The 13,243-nt window shown below is 41.3% G+C and overlaps 1 long non-coding RNA gene across 1 annotated transcript in view; it reads right to left on the minus strand.

The window, feature by feature from the left end:
• Positions 1–4,335, minus strand: part of LOC105553958 — a 32,516-nt gene extending 28,181 nt beyond the window's left edge. Inside the window, exon 1 of the long non-coding RNA XR_001008246.1 lies at positions 4,256–4,335. This is a non-coding gene — a long non-coding RNA (uncharacterized LOC105553958). The remainder of the gene's footprint in view (positions 1–4,255) is intronic.
• Between the last annotated feature and the right edge of the window lie 8,908 nt (positions 4,336–13,243).

The raw sequence follows: 13,243 nt of genomic DNA on the forward strand, positions 1-13,243 counted from the left end.
AGGCTGAGGCAGGAGAATGGCGTGAACCTGGGAGGCGGAGCTTGCAGTGAGCTGAGATCCGGCCACTGCACTCCAGCCTGGGTGACAGAGGGAGACTCCGTCTCAAAAAAAAAAAAGAACCTGGTGAGAATACATACTCATGGCCTCTTCCTTGAAAAAAATCACGATTTGATGTGTAGGCTCCCCTGGAGTTGTGCAGTGACTGATCTGAGGCTGTGAAACAATGTTAATAACAGAAGATGAGGCTTCCATCTCTGCCAGATGCATTCATTATCAGAAAGAACGTAGACTTGGACATGCTACCTTCAAAACAAAAAGAACGAGGGGTAGAGTCATACCCAGTTTTATCCTGGGCTGCTCCTGTTAGGAAAGGATTTATCAAGATATGTTAATGCTTTGGACAGGACATCAATTAGGTACATCTTTAATTTGAAAACAATAAATTTGGGCTGAGCACAGTGGCCCACGCCTGCAGTCCCAGCACTTTGGGAGGCCAGGGTGGGAGGATCACTTGAGGTCAGGAGTTCAAGATTAACCTGGGCAATATAGCAAGACTCCACCTCTACAAAAGATAAAAATTAAAAATCAGCTAGGCATGGGGGCACACACCTGTGGGTCCCAGCTACTTGGGAGGTTGAAACAGGAGGATTACTTAAGCCCAGAGGTCAAGGCTGAAGTAAGTCATGATCACACCATTGCACTCCAGCCTGGGTGACAAAGTGAGACTCTGCCTCAAAAAAATAAATAAATAAATAAATAATAAATTTGAAAGTATTGTTTTAATTCTTTATTATAAGCATGCCTAAACCTAAATACACAGAAGAACAAGGACTAATTCAGTTTAAATCAGTATTTTTTCCATTTGAGAAACAGAGTACAAAATAGTGGTACTTTCACGATTCCATCTATAACATTTAGGTAAGAAAACATCTTGTACTCTTGAAGTAAGGTTGAGGTGACCGCTGTCCTCCACCAAAGTCCATCCATCCTGAGATTGAATGACACTCAAAGAATGTTACTACACATTCCACAGCCCTCTGTGAGGAAATGGCCTTGAGTCACAAAAGAACTGCTGGAAGAATCTATCGTTCTTAAACTATGGCTCTCCCTCCCGTTTATTTCTCATAACAACAGAGCAAAACAGAAACCAAGAAACAAGATCATAACTCAGAACACTGCAGCTATTTTTTCACAATCTGCCCACTTCTTAAATAAACATGAAATATTGTAACTAGCTATATTCAGATACTACAGGAAACAGAAAGACCAGAAGAAAAACCTCGAACATCCATCCTTCATCTTTCCTCTACATGAAATCTACTTTTCTTCCTAACTGCAAATGCCTCCTTGCAAGAAGTTAAAATTGGGCATAATGCAGTGCAGAATGACCAGGTTCACACTTTTTCAGAATTTGCATTTTTCACATAAACACACAACCCACATATCAGGAAAATTACCATTTATCAGAGGGGACCAATCCTAAAAGTTCTGTTAGAACACCAGAAATTGTATTGATATGCAAGCAACATGACATATCGAGGGTTCTGTGTGAGTGTATATTCCTTTGGATCTTTTAGGAAACCTTTGAGCTATACTTATGGTGATAAGGTATATACTATAGTATATAGTATGGTGAGAAGGTTTATACTTTCAGCTTTACTTATGGTGACAGGTTAGACTTATGGTGGAGTTGAGTCAGTGTCTTTATGGAACTTTGCGGGAACCTAACATCTCTCTTGTTGTCCAAAGCAACAATCTCAAAAATCCTGGTGAGCAGAACATCAGCAGCGAAGAGTGTACTTTTTCGCTCATGTATCAGTGGAAAGCAAATGAATGGCACCTCTGACCTGGAACCAACTAACCCTGCACTTTAAGTGGCAGCTTGGGGCAAGCTGAAGGATTTGATATCAATTACTCTGTTTTATGGGCTATATATGCTGAAAAGATTTTCATTCTGTTTTGAAACAAAATAAAAGGACCCGGCAGGAAAGTGACTATGCCCTGACGCTGTACAATCCAAACTTGTGTATTAACATTGTTTCAGGTTTTAACATCCCAATTTCACAGGCTAGACTTAAATTCAAAAATTTTACTTTTACCTGTAATCCCAGCACTTTGGGAGGCCGAGGCGGGTGGATCACGAGGTCAGGAGATCGAGACCATCCTGGCTAACACGGTGAAACCCTGTCTCTACTAAAAATACAAAAAAATAGCTGGGTGTGGTGGCGGGCGCCTGTAGTCCCAGCTACTCGGGAGGCTGAGGCGGGAGAATGGCGTAAACCCGGGAGGCGGAGCTTGCAGTGAGCTGAGACTGCGCCACTGCACTCCAGCCTGGGTGACAGAGCAAGACTCCATCTCAAAACAAAAAACAAAACAAAACAAAAACAAAAACAAAAATTTTACTTTTAGTACACTTCTATGATTTCTTATAAATTTCCCCACTTTGATATTGAATAATGACGATGATGATAACAGCCACCTCTTTAAATAAACACTCACTATGGGCCAGGCCCTATGCTAAGCCCATTATATGCATCAATTTTTCACCACTGGTACAACCCTACATGCTAAGTATTACTATTCCCAGTTTACAGACGAAGAAACTGAGGTTCAAAGAGATCAGCCAACCTGTCCAAAGTTACACAGCTAAGTAAGGGGTAAAGGGAACTGACACCTAAGTCTGTGCTCCTTCTTTGCTAATTCTTCGACTTCTTAGATATCAAACTGAAATTTTTCTCTTTTTTCCTATAATCTGCCATCCTTCTACCCTTTTCCTACTTCTCTCCTACTGAGGCTGTTCAGGAATATCTCATGATGAACTCCAGCTCTAAATTCATTCAAAAAAAATATTTACTGAGGGCTCACATTAATGCTTCATTCGGTCATCTGCAAAGGTTTCTTAAGGGCCCACTGTGTGCCAGATACCGTGCTGGGTGCTGAGGATTCATCAGTCCACAACATTGACAAAAATTCCCCGTCCATGTGGAGCTCACATTCCAGAGAAGGCAGAGAAAATAAACACAGAGATAAGAAATACAGAGATGGCTCAAAGATAACAAATGCTAAAGGAAAACAGGATAGCATTTTAGGCGAAGGGGGAGAGAGAATATTAGGGAAGGTGTGCACGTGTGTAGGATTGCAATTTTAAATGTTATGAAAACATAATATTTGAGCAAAGACTTTCTGGGGTATGAGGGTTAGTTTTATGTGTCAATTTGCCTAGGCTATTATTAATTATTATTATTAATTCAATTATTTAATCAAACGCTAATCTAGGTGTTACTGTGAAGGTATTTTGTAGATGTGGTCTGTTTTTGAACGGCATTTCTAGCGGCCCTGGCCTTTCATTACACTGGACACTTTACTGATTACCAACTCACTGACTTTTGGGAGTCTGTGGCGTTTAGGAACTATGTTGATATACTTTATTTTGAACTGCCTTCACAAAAACTGTCAAGCAGGGAGGACAGGCAATATCACCCTTATTTTACAGACAAGAAACTGAGACTCAAAGAGGGAAACTAACCCGTAAGAGATAACAGAATTAATAAACAGCAGGGATGGGTGTCAAGCCACCATCCTATCCTTCTTAACAATATACTGGAAAGGAATTCACAATCATTTCCAACTGCTCACCTTCCAGCCACCATTCACTCTTCAACCTGTTGTATCTCAATCTGACATATCCCTAACTCGGAAGTTTTGCTTATTTGGGGTGGGTGAAGTGGGGACTGTAGTTTTCCATGAATTACATACATTAAGGGTGTCTGTCAGTCAAGCGGCGCGTTAAGGAGAAGTCTCATTCCCCCAGGACACTGTCTTCAGAACAAACACAGTAACAAAAAACCAGTTGAAAAGAACATGGTAAGAATCCCGGGTCCAAGGATTACAAAGTCCATAGCTCAGAACAGCCTCTAAAGGAAGCACGCAGGGTAAAATACCCAACAGCCTCCTCTACGTTCCTCTAAATTTCCCACTGAAATCCCTTAAAGAGAAAACATTCACCACAACAATAACATGCAGGATTGTCAGCCTATCCCACACTCTGGGAGGGATTCCCACAACTCCAAGGACGAGATGACCAGGACAGGAGCCAGCAGGAACCACCTGTGCTGGGCCCCCGCAGTGAGGGGCAAACACCTCTCTCCCGGTTCAGAGAAGCAAGGTCTGTGCACATCAAAAACCTACACAGCCGACTCTCTCTGTGGTGCCTGCTGCTTTTTTGTGAAAGAAAAACATAAGCTGTTCCCAATACCTTCCCAAGCAGCCGACAAACAACCGCCCTTCCACCTTAAACTTTCCCCATACTGGGCGGAGCCCTAACTCACAGGAAACGCCCGGCAGGAAGTCGGGCTGCCAGGGCGGTGGCGGGCGCGATGCATCCTGGGAGTTGTAGTCCGCTCTCGGAGGCGCAGGCGCAGTGGTGAAGGCGGGGAGCTGGGGGCAGCACCACAGAGGACTGTACTTTTTCCTGAATGACACAGTCCTCCTTCCACATGCCTGGGGGAATTGGTTCCAGGACCTCTGTTGATACCAAATCCGGAATGCTCAAGTCCCTAATATAAAATGGCGTAATATTTGCATATCGCCTACGCACATCCTCCGTGTACTTTAAATCTTCTCTGGATTATTTCTAATACCTAATGCAATGTAAATAATTGTTATACTGTGTTGTTTAGGGAATAATGATAAGGAAAAAAGTCTGTACGTGTTCAGTACAGATGCAATTGATTAAAGGCTATTTTCGATTTCTGGTTGATTGAATCCACCGGTGGGAAATACTATGGATACTAAGGGACAAATGTATGAAGGGTGTCAGAAAGTCAGGGGGTGCCGTTAGCAGACCTCGTTTCACAGAGGGAGGGTGATCTGGTGAACGTCGGCCGCACAGGGAGACTTGGCTTGGAAACGGGTGTCGGCCTCCGTCCAGTCTCAGATCTGAAATGGACTGAGATAGCCCCCAAGTGGACAGAGTGGGGTGAAGAATAACCCACAACATCTGCAAACAGGACTGTGGAACTGTGACAAAACGTCATAAATCAAGGAAGGCGAGCCAACGCAGACTCAGAGAAAGAACAAACCTCAAAGTCATCCACTTATAAACAGAATTTTTTTAAAATGTTGGCTTCTTCAAAAAATATCCCCCCCCCCAAAAAAAAAACAACAAAAAGCACCAACCCATATTATATATAGGACTTGTAGGCAAATGAAAGTATGGCACAGTCTGGAATCATATACATCAAAATGTTAAAATTAATCTTCTTTGGATGAGAGGGTTGCATTTTATAAAACTTACGTGTATTTTCCTCATTGTTTACAAGGATGAAATACTTTTTTGGTTTGAAATATTTTAAGTATAAAGAAAAACACATAGCAATTTTTAAACACCTTGGTATCTGCTACAAAGTTTTATCAGATTTACTTCAGATCCTTCCTCTCTTCCTTCCTCCCTATTTCTTTCTAGAAAAGAAAATAAAACCAAAAAAATTACAGAAAAAAAAACCTTTATGGCCGTGCACAGTGGCTCATACCTGTAATCCCAGCACTTTGGGAGGCGGAGGCGGGTAGATCACAAACTCAGGAGTTCAAGACCAGCCTGGCCAACATGGTGAAACCCTGTCTCTACTAAAAATACAAAAATTAGCTGGGCGTGGTGGCACGCACCTGTGTTCCCAGCTACTTGGGAGGCTGAGGCAGAAGAATCGCTTGAACCCGGGAGGCAGAGGTTGCTGTGAGCTGAAATTGTGCCACTGCACTCCAGCCTGGGTGACAGAGCAAGACTCTGTCTCAAAAAGAAAAAAAAAAAAGAATTTGACTAATGACTAATGAAATGGGTTGTGTGGAAGACCTGGGTAACCAAATAAAATGCATAACTATGCAAGTCAAATGCCTGCCACCCAATTTTCATCCTTGTGGAATTTTGAAATTGGCCAGATAGCCAGTCTCAAAGAATCTCCGTCTCAAACACACACACACACACACACACACACACACACACACACACAAACACACTTTACAAATAGTGTCCCTTATGTAGCCCTTTGTCCTCTGCAGGGAAATGCATACATACTTACACAGATTCTGCAGAGTATTTATGTATGTGTCTGTGTGTTTTTGTTTTTTGAGACAGGGTCTCACTCTATCGCTCAGAACTGGAGTGCAGTGGCACTCATGGCTCACTGCAGCCTCAACCTCCCCAGGGTTAAGGTGATCCTCCCATCTCAGTCTCCCAAATAGCTGGGACTACAGGCACACACCACCATGGCTGGCTAATTTTTTGTGTTTTTTTGTAGGGACAGGGTTTCACCATGTTGCCCAGGCTGGTCTCGAACTTCTGGGCTCCAGTAATCTGCTTGCCTCAGCTTCCCAAAGTGATGGGATTACAGGCGTGAGTCACCATGCCCAGCTCAACAAATTTTTTAAATCAAAATCATATCAAGTATCTTATCAGACTACAATGAAATCAAACTAGAAATCAATAAAAAGACAAACTTCAGAAACTACAAATACGTGGAGATCGAACAACCTGCTTCTGAACAACCATTAAGAAAAAAAATTTTTAATTTCTTAAATGAAAATATAAACAACATACAAAAACCTGTGGGATACAGCAGAAGCAATGCTAAGAGGGAAGTTTATAGCAATAAATGCCTACATCAAAAAAGTAGAAAAATATGTCAAATACACAACTTAGTGATGCACCTCAAGGACCACAACAGCAAGAATAAATCAAACCCAGAAATAGTAGAAGGAAAGAAATAATACATATCAGAGCAGAACTAGGAGGTTGAAGATTATATGGTATATGTAACGTCTTAATAAATTTTGACAAGAAGGCCTTTTTTCTTTACATTAAATAGAAAGATCTCACAAGAGAGAAAGAGAGAGAGAGAAAGCTACTACTTAAATAGAACATAGTTAAATTAGTTATTGGGACTGTGCTTTAACCTAATTAATCAGCTCCTTTTAGGGGAGGGGAGTGAGACAACCACTTGGGAATTTAAATCTACAATCAAGAAATCTATAGCTGGAGCCAAAAGATGAGGTTATTAATCAGAGAACTTAGATAGAACCCAGGAAATTCAGAGGAGGGAAAGCTGGAATTTTCTAAAAGTTAGGTATAAATAAGCAAATATGGAGTCCAGCATACAGCATCTTTTTTTGTGATTTTTATTTCTTCAATTACTTAAGATTTGACTGTTAGTAGTATTTATATTATTGATACTATCTTTTTACTATTATTTGTTTTATTTGGATTTATTTGACTATTATATTGATTAAGATAATAATACTATGTAATACTACGTAATAAATAACAAATAATACTACATAAAAGGTAACAAAGACATAAAATAGTAACAGTCAATTCTCAGTTTTCTGTACTAAAGGAGGGGAAGGCCAAGTACAAATCATTAAGCGCTTTAATCCCTCTAGCTGGGTGAAAGTCATGGTCCTTGCTTTTAGTGGCAATGGCACCTCAATCCTGACCCAGCTGTCAGTCAGGCATCTGAACTGCTGAGATAGTTTCCATCACAAATAAAATATCTAGTGAAACGCCGGGTGCGGTGGCTTATACCTGTAATCCCAGCACTTTGGGAAGCCGAGGTGGGCAAATCATGAGGTCAGGAGTTCGAGACCAGCCTGACCAACATAGTGAAACCCCATCTCTACTAAAAATACAAAAATTAGCCGGGCGTGGTGGCACGTGCCTGTAGTCCCAGCTACTTGGGATGCTGAGGCAGGAGAATCACTTGAACCCATGAGGAGGCAGAGGTTGCAGTGAGCCGAGATCGTGCCGCTGCACACTCCAGCCTGGGAGATAGAGTGAGACTCCCTCTCAAAATATGTATATATAGTGAAAAAGAAACTTCAAATAAAAACAGTTCTGTTTTGAGTATATCAACAGCAAAGTTTGGGTCTAATATAAATATTACTACTATAACCAGGCATGGCAGCTCATGTCTGTAATCCCAGCACTTTGGGAGGCCGAGGCAGGCTGCTTGAGGCCCAGGAGTTCGAGACCAGCCTGGCCAACACGACAAAACTCCATCTCTACTAAAAATACAAAAATTATCTGGGGATGGTGGTGTGGACCTATAATCCCAGCTTTTTAGAAGGCCGAGGCACAAGAATTGCTTGAACCTGGGAGGTGGAGGTTGCAGTGAGCGGAGATCATGCCACTGCACTCCAGCCTGGGTTTCAAAAAAAAAGAAAAAATTTCTACTGCTATGGTGCCTTTGCCTTTGAAAGTTCAGCAGCAAACACTTGCGAAATGTGTACTACAGAAAGGGGTTGTGTGCTGAGTGCCAAGAAAATGCAACTCCCAACCAGTGCAGCTCACACCTCATGGGTGAGGCACCACTGCAGGGAGCCCTGAGAACCCTCCTAGGCATGGGTTGATTTTCCCAGTCAGTGGATACTTCAAAGACAAGTATTATCTTGTTCACATTTTATTTTTGAAGAGGTCATCACCTCACAAATGCCATGGATCACAAAAAATGAACAGGGCGTGGTCTCTGCCTTTGGGAGCCCATCATCCACTAATATATATTCTGATTATCATAATGATGCTATTAAGTAAATTAGGAATGATTTTTCAAATTTAACAAGAGGAAACCGAGGCACAAAGAGGTTAAATAATTGTATTTTTCCAGTGTAACTAAATAATCTCCCAATAACATACTAAGGCTCAGTTCTACTAACTTAAGTCTAGTTTTCCTTTCTCCCGCTAAACTATTCAATGTCTTACCGCATGGTTATCTTTTTTACCCAAGAAATTAAAGCACTTTGACCACATTACCCAATCTGTTTTTCTGTGCCTAGTTCAATTTTATCTTTTCTCAGTTCGAGTTTTTCGAAACTAATTGTGCACTGAGACATTTACTTTAGTGTGTTTTGTAACAGAGTGAACCCTGCTTAAAAGATTTCCATTTCGTGGACTCTCCGGTTGACCTGTAATACCCACAACCTCAGTAATAATGTATCTGACTAGTGCTGTTGGCGCACGGAGGCTTTTCTCCAATAGGCCAGCTTCCTTTTTCTTCCATTAGTGGAGATGTTAGTTTTCCAGAGTTACTTGTTGTCTTCAAACCCACTGGCACCATTTGTACTTACTGTTAACATGTAATTTAATTAAGCTGCGTGCGAGGTAAGGAGCTATGAGTCCAAAACAAAAGTGACTTGCTGTTTCAATGATAATCATTGAGTGCTTTGAGGAAAGGCAAGAAAGCTAAGTGGCTGAGAAATACTGTTTAATTAGACTATACACAGAATACTTTTCAAATACATTAAAGTGGCCGGGCGCGGTGGCTCACGCCTGTAATCCCAGCACTTTGGGAGGCCGAGGCGGGTGGATCACGAGGTCAGGAGATCGAGACCATCCTGGCTAACACAGTGAAACCCTGTCTCTATTAAAAATACAAAAAACTAGACGGGCGCCTGTAGTCCCAGCTACTCGGGAGGCTGAGGCAGGAGGAACCCGGGAGGCGGAGATTGCAGGGAGCCAAGATCGCGCCACTCACTCCAGCCTGGGTGACAGAGTGAGACTCCGTCTCAAAAAAAAAAAAAAATTAAAGTTTTTGATCCACTTTAAAGAAACAGACCCTGGAAATTGGAGATGATACATATGGGGGTGATTTACGCAAGAAAGACTTCATAGGGCCAGGCATGGTGGCTCACGCCTGTAATCCAGCACTTTGGGAAGCCGAAGTGGGCGGATCACCTTGAGGCCAGGAGTTCGAGATCAGCCTGGCCAACACGGGGAAACTCCGTCTCTACTAAAAATACCAAAAAAAAAAAAACAACATTAGCCGTGCGCACACACACAAAAAAATTAACCGGGCGTTGTGGCACATGCCTGTAATCCCAGCTACTCGAGAGGCTGAGGCAGGAGAATCGCTTGAACCCGGGAGGCAGAAGATGCGGTCAGTGAGCCGAGATCATACCACTGCACTCCAGCCTGGGCAACAAGAGCAAAACTCCGTCTCAAAAAAAAAAAAGACTACATCGAAATGAGGTCAGCAGATCTATACAAAGAGAAAACACCCTGGCCCCTGCCTATAAAAGATGGATAAATGAGTGTATTTTTATTTTCAGTTACAATGTTTAACATTTGTTTCTATTTTTCAACTCTCTGCTTTTACTAACTCTTATAATTATACAACTACCTACTAATGTAAATCACAGAAGAGAGCTTCTGCTGTCTTCTTTGACATAACTGAAAATAATCTTCAGGAATTTAGAAATTAGGATTGAAATTTCCCCTGGATTAGGCAGTGAAGCTGATGACTATATTGGATGATTTGCTTAATTTTTGATTCTCTAGTTGACTTTGCAGAAATTGTTTCCGGGGTGAATTCTAAGTTAACAGATTTTTTAAAAATACAATCCTACTTTTTCAAATCCTGAGACATTATCACACTTCCTTAAAAGAGCATCAGTGATAGAAATGGATTCATTAATAAACTGAGAGACCATCTGAATTCAGATGAAACACTAGCTTTATTTCCATAATGCACCCATTATTAACCATATGAAGTTTTCTTTCAAGAGCCTGAGCTTTAAACCTACTGCAGATTAGACCATTAAAAGGGGCTGATGGGTTCTACATGCATGAAGACCCACTGAAATTGACCAAACTGAGAGAGATACTAAGTAGCCAATAAACCTCACTAGCAATCTCTTAAAAATGCAAACCAAAACAACAGAAAAATGCCATGTTTTACCTATCAGATCAACAAACTTTTAAAAGAATATTTGTATTGGTTGGGATGCGGAGAAATGGATACAGTGGGAAGGTTTACTGGTATTCTTTTAAAGGAGATTTAGCATGATATTAAAATTATAAATACTCTTCAAGCTAAAAATTCTGCTTCTTATTTATCCTAGAGAAACGCTTGTACATGGGCACAAAGAGGCATGTAAAAGGACATTCATGGCCAGGCGCGGTGGCTCAAGCCTGTAATCCCAGCACTTTGGGAGGCCGAGACGGGCGGATCACGAGGTCAGGAGATCGAGACCATCCTGGCTAACACAGTGAAACCCCGTCTCTACTAAAAATACAAAAACTTAGCCGGGCGAGGTGGCAGGCGCCTGTAGTCCCAGCTACTCGGGAGGCTGAGGCAGGAGAATGGCGTGAACCCGGGAGGCGGAGCTTGCAGTGAGCTGAGATCCGGCGACTGCACTCCAGCCTGGGTGACAGAGCGAGACTCCGTCTCAAAAAAAAAAAAAAAAAAGGACATTCATTGCTTCATAATTGCAATCATGAAAGATCAAAACCAATCTAAAAAGCAGCAACAGGAGAACAATGACATAAAATATGACTTATTTATAGGATGAAATATGTTGCAGCAGTTAAAGAGAACAAGTTAAATCTAATATGAAAAGCTGTCAAGGACATACAATTTATTGGGTGGGGGAAGGAGTAAACTATGGGATAGAAATATATCATATGATATGGTTTATGTATGAACAAAAATATTAATGCATAAAATGCATTGAAAAGGGTCTGGAAGGATCCACCTGAAACTAGCAACAGTGTCTACGTCCAGAGGGAAAGACTGGGATTGAGGCGGTGGTCAAGATGGATTTTGCTCATCTTACTGTTTTAACTGAAAGTGTATTGATGTATTGCTCACACATTTAAAATACATATAAAATAAAAAGCATTAGGAAAAAAAGCCAAAGTTCTCAAACAGGTTCAACACAAGAGAAAAAATATAAATGGCAAAAGAAAAAGTGAGAAAAAGTTCCAAAAATATTTTTGGAGAAAATTTTTCAGGGATTATTAAGAGCTGTCTCTTTGGATGCTGGAATTATGAATGATTTTTTTTTAAAAAATCTTTCTACTCTCCCATATTTTTAAAGTTTTCTATAATGGAAATACATGTAAGAAATGTTTAAAAGGCTAAAAAATGACTGGTAAATCCTAACTAGCATGCTGTCACCTTTAATTCTTACTCTGACAGAGAGCATATAGTCCATTTGGAGTATGTGGAAATTTCTGATGAAAAATCCCCATGGAAAAGTGATATTTCAGGTGAGTGGCCCTGTCCTGATGTCATGTGACAGACCAACACACTGATGTGCTGGAAACCAATTCTAAAAAATTTTACATTTTAATTCTTTTTTTTTTTTAAAAAAAGCCCTGATTTGTAGTATTTGCTGATTTCCATAGTGTTATAATTTGAATTGTGTCCTCAAAAAGATATGTTGAAATCCTAACTCCCAGAAGCTCCGAATGTGGCCTTATTTGGAAATAGGGTCACTGCAGATACAATTAGTTAAAATGAGGTCACACTGGAGTGGGATGGGTCCTTAATTCAATACAACTAGTGTCCTTATAAGAGGAGGAGAAGAGACGCAGACAGACACACCCACCAGGAATGCCACGTGACTCTGGGGGCAGAGATTAGAGCAGCGTCTGCGAACCAGGGAGTGGCAGGGATTGACGCCCCCACCAGAAGCTAGGAAGAGGTAAAGAAGACTTCTACCCAGGATCTCAGAGGAAACATAGCCCGGCTGACCTTGGTTCCAGATTTCTGGCCTCCAGAACAAGAAGAGAATAGATTTCTATTGTTTTAAGCCACACACTTTGTGGTACTTTGCCATGGCAGCCTAGGAAACTAATACACATGGTGTAAATAGAGGTTGAGTATCTCTAGTCCAAACATCCAAAATCCAAAATCTTCCAGAATCTGAAACCTTTTTTGAGTGTCAACATGACACAAGGGGAAAATTTCACACCGCCCTCATGGGGTGGGTAGCAGTCAAAATGCAATCAATGCACAACAGCAAACATGGAGAATCAACCTAAGTGTTCATCAGTGGAGGACCGAGTGATGCAAATGTGTATATTCCATGGAATACTAGTCAGCCATAAAAAAGAATGAAGTCACGTCTCTTGCAGCAGCATGCGTGGAACTGGAGGCCGCTATCTTAAGTGAAATATAACAGAAACAGAAAGTCAAGTATCACATTTTCTCACTTCTAAGTGCCAGCTAAATAACATGTACACATGGACATAGAGAGTGGGACAATAGACATCAGAGACTCAAAAAGGTAGGAGGGTGGGCGGGGGTGAGAGATGAAAAATTACCTGTAGGGACAGCATGCACTGTTCTAGTGAGGGTTTCTCTAAGGGCCCACACTTCACCACTATGCTATATAGCCACGTAAGGTAACTACAGTTGTAGCCCCCAAATCTACAAAAGTAAAATAATTTTGTAAAAACTTGGTTTCACGC

This window comes from Mandrillus leucophaeus, unplaced genomic scaffold, assembly GCF_000951045.1.
Source record: "Mandrillus leucophaeus isolate KB7577 unplaced genomic scaffold, Mleu.le_1.0 Scaffold62, whole genome shotgun sequence".
Lineage (NCBI taxonomy): Eukaryota > Metazoa > Chordata > Mammalia > Primates > Cercopithecidae > Mandrillus > Mandrillus leucophaeus.